Here is an 8476-nt window from a genome sequence, read left to right as displayed (position 1 = left end):
GACTATTATCATCTAATACTCCTTCCATGTGATCCTTCCAGGGCATATAATTCGAGTTGCCATCAAGGGCATACTCGAGCCTTAAACCGTTGAATGCCATTGGTGAAATTGAGATGTGATAAGAACTCGATTTCTATATTTAGGAATCACAAGTTTCGAAATTCTCCCTTCTTGTATATTGTTCTCTCCTTGATCACCTTTGCTCCGATACCATGTAGAAATTCCCACTACATATCACCTAATAATGCAATATACTAAAGCAAAATACAAGATCTACTTCTACAGCCAATTTAGCGGAAGCTTAATCGAATATGACTGACATCAATAAGAACACATATAAATGAGAATGAGAAAGCATGCACATGAAACATAGAAGAATAATCCTGGGTAAAGCCACAACCTAAAACCCCAATCTCTGTATATCATACAAGTGGAAATATAGTTCGAATTACAAAAAGAATCAGCTCACAAGCTATCCCACTCTCTCGGCAATCCCTCTGCTACTCATAGATAGTCTGTTGAAAAATTTGCAACAAGAAATGTTAAATTTAGAATGTGCGATAAATAGAAGTCATAAAAATAGCATGTCTAAAAATAGCAATTTGGCTAGTGAGGTCATTGGCCACCTTGGGTGAGAGGTAAAACTGCTAAAAATAGAAAGTTCTAAAAATAGCATTTCTGGGTCCCTTCCTATTTATAACAGTCCCTGGTCTATCTATAGTAAGTAAAAACTAATTTGGTCTTAACAACGGTTTAAAATTTTAATTAATTAATCTCCATGAGTTAATTAGTTAAGGAAAAACAAACTTGAAGTCTATGTGAGGACATGCAACATTTTATCTATTAATTGGTGAATTTATCCATCAGTTAAAGAGATAAGGATGAGTTGTAATTAGTTGGCTCAGTTAACTGAGTCAAGTCTAGTTAGATTAATTTAACAAGTTGTTAAATTAATGAGATTCAGTTTGTTAATGCTTGCATGCATGTAACAACTGGTATTTTCAGATAATTGCATATTATAGCTTAAATAACTCATGCATGTCAATTCAGACAAAGCCCCAGTTGAGATCAGAGAAGGGACAATGTACTACCAGTTGGATGAATATTTTTCCTATAAAGGAAGCTCATCCATGATGAGGATTTATCTCCTTCAGGTTTGTGCAGTTATTTCAGAGGTCAGTGTTGTGTGTGAGGTGAGAATCACACAGGTTGTAGCTTGAGAATCACATAGGTTGTAGCTGGAGGACCCTGGAAAAACTATGCATAGAAATAAGAGCCTTGGAGGGAAAAGGAGAAGGTTTGTGAGAAGTCTTTGACTATCTATGAGCAGCAGAGGAATTGTACTAAGAGCTAGATAGCTTCCGAGCTAAGGCTTTGTGTAATCCTGACATATTTCCACTTGTATGATAATACAGAGATGGGGTTTGAGGCTGGTGCTTTCCCCTGGTTATATCTTTTGTGTTATGTGTGTTTGATTTCTCCATATCAGTTATATGTGTTCTTATTGATGTTGCTCATGCCTGATTAAGCTTCCGCTAAATTGTTTGTAGAAGTAGATCAAGTGTTTTGCTTTAGTACAATGCATTACCAGGTTGATCTATAGGTTGGAAATTTCTACATGGTATCGATGCTAGCTGATTTGTAGAAAAATTCTACAGAATTTCTACATGGTATCAGAGCACAGGTGATCGTGGAAGAACAATATAGTAGAGGAGATTTCAAAGTTTTGAGTTTTGGGCCGAGAGTTTGCAGAGCAGATTTGAAAATTTTTGTACAAAATTTTCAGAAACAAATAGAATATTTGGATTCCTTGCAGAAAAATATCCAAAATCAAAAAAACAATCGGCTGAATTGAAGTTCGGATGAGGGAGATATCGCTGATTTAAAATTAGCTCTTTTTCTAGAAACTTTCGTGATGGCGGGAAAGTGGAAATAGATTGGTGTGCTAGCCAAGAACCTATATGCACTTGAAGTACAAGTTGCATGCAAAGCCTTGAGGATCAAGGAAAAGGTTGGATACTTGGTGGTTGAGAGGGAGAGTAAATTACCTCTCAACATGTAGAGCCAGAAGAAGTCTCAGGTGATAGTGGAGGAGCCATGATTGGTGCAGCAACTTCAGGAGGTTGTGGAGCAGCCACAACAAGGGAAGCTGAGAGGAGATCGAGTAGAGACATCTACTCATGCAGAGACCTCCAGGAGGGAGGAACTTCAAACCAAGTGGGCTGAGGGATTACATGTAGCCATACCTCCAAGTAGGAGGTGGGGTGATGTGGATTGTTCGTCCCAAGGAGGAGGGGCAGGATCCTTGAGGTACCCAACCTCTTGGATGAGACCTGGCTATGGGAGCCCCGATGTGGAGTAGCAGGAACTGATTGATTGGGTAGAGACAAATGCGGATGGAGCGGCAGAGAGAGCGATAGTGCAGGGAATCCTAGGACAACGCATGGCTAGCAAACTGCAGCAATGTGAGGGGCACAAGTGTGTTGCATAGTGCTAGGTGGCACAGAGAGGTGTGCAATGGTTGGAGATGCATAAAGATGTTGCAGTAGCGTAGATGTCAAAGAGGGAGCACTTGTCAGCAGCAAGTAGAGCTTCAACATCATAGTATGTCCCTAGCCCAATAGAGTGGTTAGTTGGGAGTGTTTTTGTTCCAAGAGTTGTTGGAGCAAGTGGACCGGATAGATGTGTTGCATGAAGAACATTCCAGAGTTACAGGATCGAGTTCGAGAGGAAGCCTTTCTTGTTGAGAGGGAGTGTTGAAAAATGTGCAACAAGAAATGTTAAATTTAGAATGTGCTATAAATAGAAGTCCTAAAAATATCATGTCTAAAAATAACAGTTTGGCCAGTGAGGTCATTGGCCACCTTGGGTGAGAGGTGAAACTGCTAAAAATATAAAGTTCTAAAAATACCATTTTTGGGTCCCTTCCTATTTATAGAATTCCTTGGTTTATTTATAGGAAGTAAAAACGAATTTGGTCTTAACAGCAGTTTAAAATATTAATTAATTAATCTCCATGAGTTAATTAGTTAAGGAGAAACAAACTTGAAGTCTATGTGAGGACATGCAATAGTTTATCTATTAATTGGTGAATTTATCCATCAATTAAAGAGATAAGGATGAGTTGTAATTATGAGTTGTAATTAGTTGGCTCAGTTAACTAAGTCAAGTCCAGTTAGATTTATTTAACAAGTTGTTAAATTAATGAGATTCAGTTTGTTAATGCTTACATGCATGTAACCACTGGTATTTTCAGATAACTGAATATTATAGCTTAAATAACTCATGCATATCAGTTCAAACAAAGACCCAGTTGAGATTAGAGAAGGGACAGTGTACTATCAGTTGGATGAATATTTTTCCTATAAAGGAAGCTCATCCATGATGAGGATTTATCTCCTTCAGGTTTGTGCAGTTATTTCAGAGGTGAGTGTTGTGTGTGAGGTGAGAATCACACAGGTTGCAGCTGTAGGACCCAGGAAAACCTGTGCATAGAAATAGGAGGTTTGGAGGGTAGAGGAGAAGGTTTGTGAGAAGTCTTTGACTGTTTATGAGTAGAAGAGGGATTGTACTAAGAGCTGGATAGCTTCCGAGCTAAGTCTTTGTGTAATCCGGACATATTTCCACTTGTATGATAATATAGAGATGGGGTTTTAGGCTAGTGCTTTCCCTGGTTATATCTTCTGTGTTATGTGTGTTTGATTTCTCCATATCAGTTATATGTGTTCTTATTGATGTTGCTCATGGTTTATTAAGCTTTCGCTAAATTGTTTGTAGAAATAGATCAAGTGTTTTGCTTTAGTACATTGCATTACCAGGTTGATCTACAGGTGGGAAATTTCTACATGGTATCGGAGCTAGCTTATTTGTAGAAAAATTTCTACATGGTATCAGAGCTAGCTGATTTGTAGAAATATTCTACAGAATTTCTACACAGTCAAAGGCCTCTCACAAACCTTCTCCTCTATCCTCCAAGCCTCCTATTTCCTTGCACAATTTTTCCTGGGGTCCAGTGCTTCCACAAGTGTGAAATCCCACCTCACACTACTCACTTGGCTCAAAAGTAACTGCACAAACCTAAAGAAGATAAATCCTTCTCCATGAATGAGTTTCCTTTATCAGAAAAATCCATCCAACTGATAGTACATTGTCCCTCCTCCAATCTCAACTAGGTCTCTAACATAACTAACATGCATGAGTTATTTATGAGAGAATATTCAGTTATCTAAAGTGCAGCAGTTACATGCATGCAAGAATTAACTAACTGAACTCACAATTAATTCAAAAAATTGTTTGAATTAATCTAACTAGACTTGACTTAGTTAACTAAGCCAACTAATTCAACTCATCCTTATCTCTTTAACTGATGGATAAATTCCTCAACCAATGGAGAAACTGTTGCATGTCCTCACATAGACTTCATGTTTGATTTTTCACAACTAATTAACTCATGGTGAATTAGTTAATTATTTTACAAACAATTGCTAAGATCAAATTCGAATTTTACTTCTCAATTTTACTCCAGGGACTAACTAAAATTGGAATCTATCCTGAACTGTTATTTTTAGCAATGTTATTTATAGAACTTCCATTTTTCATTCCCTATTTCTCAGTCCAACACTGGTACTGTTAGAGCCTAAATCTACCTTAGGCTGAGGAAGGTAGGATCCAGGGCCAACAACAAACCACACTTAACCTGGTAGCTAGCCCTACCAAGTCGGGAGAGGGCTCTCTTCGGGTCAATCTCAGCAAATTATAATTGATGAGGGCTTGAGATGACTGATATAACTACTGATATTAGGCTAGGTATATGTGTGAAAAAAATTTATTGAATAAAATGATGTTTTTGTTGGCTCAGATGGAAAAGCAGATTTTGGGTGCGGGGAATGAGGCTCAGTCTTGCAGAGATCTCAATGGGGCAAGGTAGGCAACTGATTTTGGCACTTCAAATCAAATGAGATGGAGGGATTAGATAGGTGAGGAGTTGAAGAGGGCAAGAGAAATCATGGATCCTCTCCAAATAGCTTAAAACATCAAGACTAAAGCAAACCTCAAGTAGAGCACTGCAATTTCAATGGATTCTACTTACACTCTTATTTGATTTAGCTGAGAAGAAATAAGAGAGATAATGGCATAAAATCACATAAATAAATTCACAATTAAAAAGAAAAGCATTGTACCAAGACAAATTTCCACATGGATCCCAAAGAGTGATGCAAACCCTGGTCTCAATTCCTTAGCCAAAATACTGATTTGAGTGTACAATGAATCTCAAGGCTTTCTCAAAAGTACAACCATGCTAATGACTGAAAGATCACAAGATATAGACAAAGCATAACTCATCCTAGCCTCTAGGGGTCGAGATCACAAGTTTAGGAGCTATTCCAACTAATTCTAAACTGAGAACTAGAAATCAGGCAGTGGAACAGCTTGCCTCTAGAAACTAGGGAACTTATTCATTCAGTTTCAAACAACTTTTAACAAATAAATCTACCTCCATAAGTGAAAATTTGACATATTTACATCATGATCCATCAATTTATATTAAATTACATCACAAATTTGACCCTAAGCATGTGAAAAATTCAAACTGACAAAAGCTGGGTGAAAAACAGAGCATTCCTGGTCAAACTGGGCCAAATTTCCTCTATGCGTAGCGTCTGTTTGGACCCACTTTTGAAGGCCTTCCTGGTGTCCAAATTCGCTCCAAGTGTTCTTGTTGGAAAGGTCCGCCTGTCTAATTTCTAACCCAAGTGGAATTTTTCAATTTGATCTCCATTTTCCCCTCCAAAATTCAGATCTCCCAACACTGCTTCCTGTGTGTCAAAATAGGGGCAGTGAGGTCATTTTTTGAGTGTTTTTGACCTTTTTGAGGACTCAAAACCTGTCCAAATTTCTTGGCCATTAGTAGGAAATCATATTTTTCCATGCCAGATCCAAAAATGTTGAGTTTTTGTGATTTAGAGGCTCCTAGCCAAAGCGAGCACCACGTGGCACGGCGCATAGAGCAGAAAATTCTATTTTTTGTGCCAAAAATTTCAAAAATGCAAAAAGTGCCCCAAATTTTTTGAAATTTGGGCTGAGTCTTCTCCATCAAGCATTGTGTTGGGCCAAGGAAGCCTCAGCCAATATCTGAAGTCCTTCATGCTCCTTTTTCCTCCTTGATGCTCTCTTCAATTTTGCCTTCAAGCTCTTGATTCTAGCTTGGCACGCCATGTTCCTCAAAAAATAATGATATGACAGGTTTCTCCGCATATTCTTCTAATTGATGGCCTTTTCTAACTTCCTCTCCAAGTGGATATTGGCTCTTTCAAGCCATGACTCCCGATCGGCATTAAATTCTTGCTCAAGTGAAGTGAGCTCCACCCCCCTCCTTTGGGCAACTTGGCGATTCTCTCGAATGTTTTGAAACTCCATAATCACTTGCTGGTCTTCAAGCTACTTATTCCTTTGCTCCAGGTACTGTATTTTCCATTTAGCCCTTTCCAAATTGATGGACAAGGCATTAATGTCTGCCTGCTGCTCCTGAATGACTTCTTTGAGATTTGTGCTATCACCCTCAATGAGAATGAAATCAATATCACGCTCATCTGATGGTCCTTCATCCTATAGTGGCCTCTTGCCTTTGTCCTGAACCTGTTGTGCTGATGATGGAAGCAAGACCCCTTCCACCCCGGGTGGAAATAATACTCACTTAGCTACTGGGAACAACCGTCTAGTGCCCTTACGATAGGTGATAAACATTGGCATGCTAGCGGTCTATGTCTCATGACCCTCATGCTGATAAGAAGGTCCGCCTGTCTCATGCAAAGCCTTTGAAGGTTCCTAAGGAGCTCTGAAAAACTCACGAGAAATGAAGTCCTCCCAAGTGATGCCCTGTAAGCCAAGCTGATGGATGACCATAATTTTAATGAGAGCAAAATGATATATACTATTGAAATTCTGCTGAGGATTCTTGTGTTGTACTAGGGTGGTCATCTTCTCAATGTTTCGGCACATGAAGTAGGGGAGGTTCATCATCTTCACCCTGGTAAAATGCATCAGCAACCTAATATGATAAGCATATAAACGGGAAAACTGGACCTCACAGCTGAAATACTTCATGATCAATTTCATCAAAGGAGCATAAGAATCTTTGAGGTACCGGCAAGGAAAAACTCTGTTGAGCTGTCTCAAATAACCAGGTTTGATGTATGGCTCATAATGCTGCTGGTCAATTTGCTGCCTCTTGTTCCATTGCTCTCCAATGTTAGGAATACTGGTTGCTAGTGAAATAGATTCTGGTGTTAATGTGAAAGTGATACCAGCTAGAGTGGCTTGACCATCATGTAAATGCAATACAAACAAACGAGCCAACTCATGATGAAACTGAATGCTAGCAACCTTCTCACAGGCAGGACTGGTGTTGGAAACAAGAGATGGCAAGAGGGTAGGCCTGCAACTCAGCAAGAGGCGTTGGTTCCTCTCGAATATGCTTGCCACCTCTATGAGGCCTCCTGGGTGCATGTACCTCTGTAGGTGAGTCATTGTATGTCTCCTCTTCATAATCATATGAGGGATTAGATGCCATTTTTGCTAGTGGATGAACTGTCTTGATGAGAAGTAGGTGATTTATGATGTGTTTTGACTTTTGCCACCAAGGGAAAAATTGATATGAGGGACTGTGGAGGGAGGAAACAATGAGGGATTTAGGGACTATTGGGATAGGATTTGTTTAAGGGAACATGGAATTAGAGAGTAATTTGGGAGCTTTTGGTATGGGACTAGGGTTTGGGAAATGGGAATTGGGGATATGGGATTGGGATATGGGATTAGTGAATTTAGGGATGTATGAGTTTAGGGAATAGGGAAATCAAGGGAAAAATGGAGTAAGGGAGTGGTGAGGGAATAGAAAGATGGACTTGATAGCCAAAACAATAGTTCAAACCCTAGGCAGTAGTTTCATTTGAGAGATTTCAAGAGATAGGGTTTGATTTCTTTTTAAACCATCACCATAAGACAATCACCATAAATTTCATTAAAAATTGTTTCACTAGCAGTGATGAAGGCTCAACCTACTTGCACAAATGATGATCCACATGTTTTGGGCGATTTGGAATGATTTGCTGAAGGTTTTGGGCTTGCTGGCTATATGCGCCGTGCATCAAACCCAACACGCCGCGCCAGTTATGTGTGCCGCACCCATGTAAATTTGCACTGAAGACTGTGGCCCAATGCGTCGCGCCAGTTGCCCAATGCGCCGCGCCTCTGTTTTTTGGCAAATTTCTCCCACTTTCTCTTACTTGCCTTCAAACACGACTTTGCTTTACCCAAGTTTGTTTTGAAATGCAAATGAGCTTTTCAAATTGGAGATATGACTTATATACAAGGAGTCTTTTAATTTTTTGGTTGGCAAAACCCACTTTTACAATGTTTTGAAAATGACTTTATTTTGAACTCTGTTTTGAACTTTTTCACCTTATTAGAGCTTGTGATG

Source organism: Pinus tabuliformis, chromosome 1_1 (assembly GCF_031772625.1).
Source record: "Pinus tabuliformis cultivar Carrire ecotype Pingquan chromosome 1_1, CPIR1, whole genome shotgun sequence".
In the NCBI taxonomy this organism is placed as follows: domain Eukaryota; kingdom Viridiplantae; phylum Streptophyta; class Pinopsida; order Pinales; family Pinaceae; genus Pinus; species Pinus tabuliformis.
The sequence above is the reverse complement of the archived record's forward strand: the minus strand, read 5'-3'. Positions refer to the sequence as shown.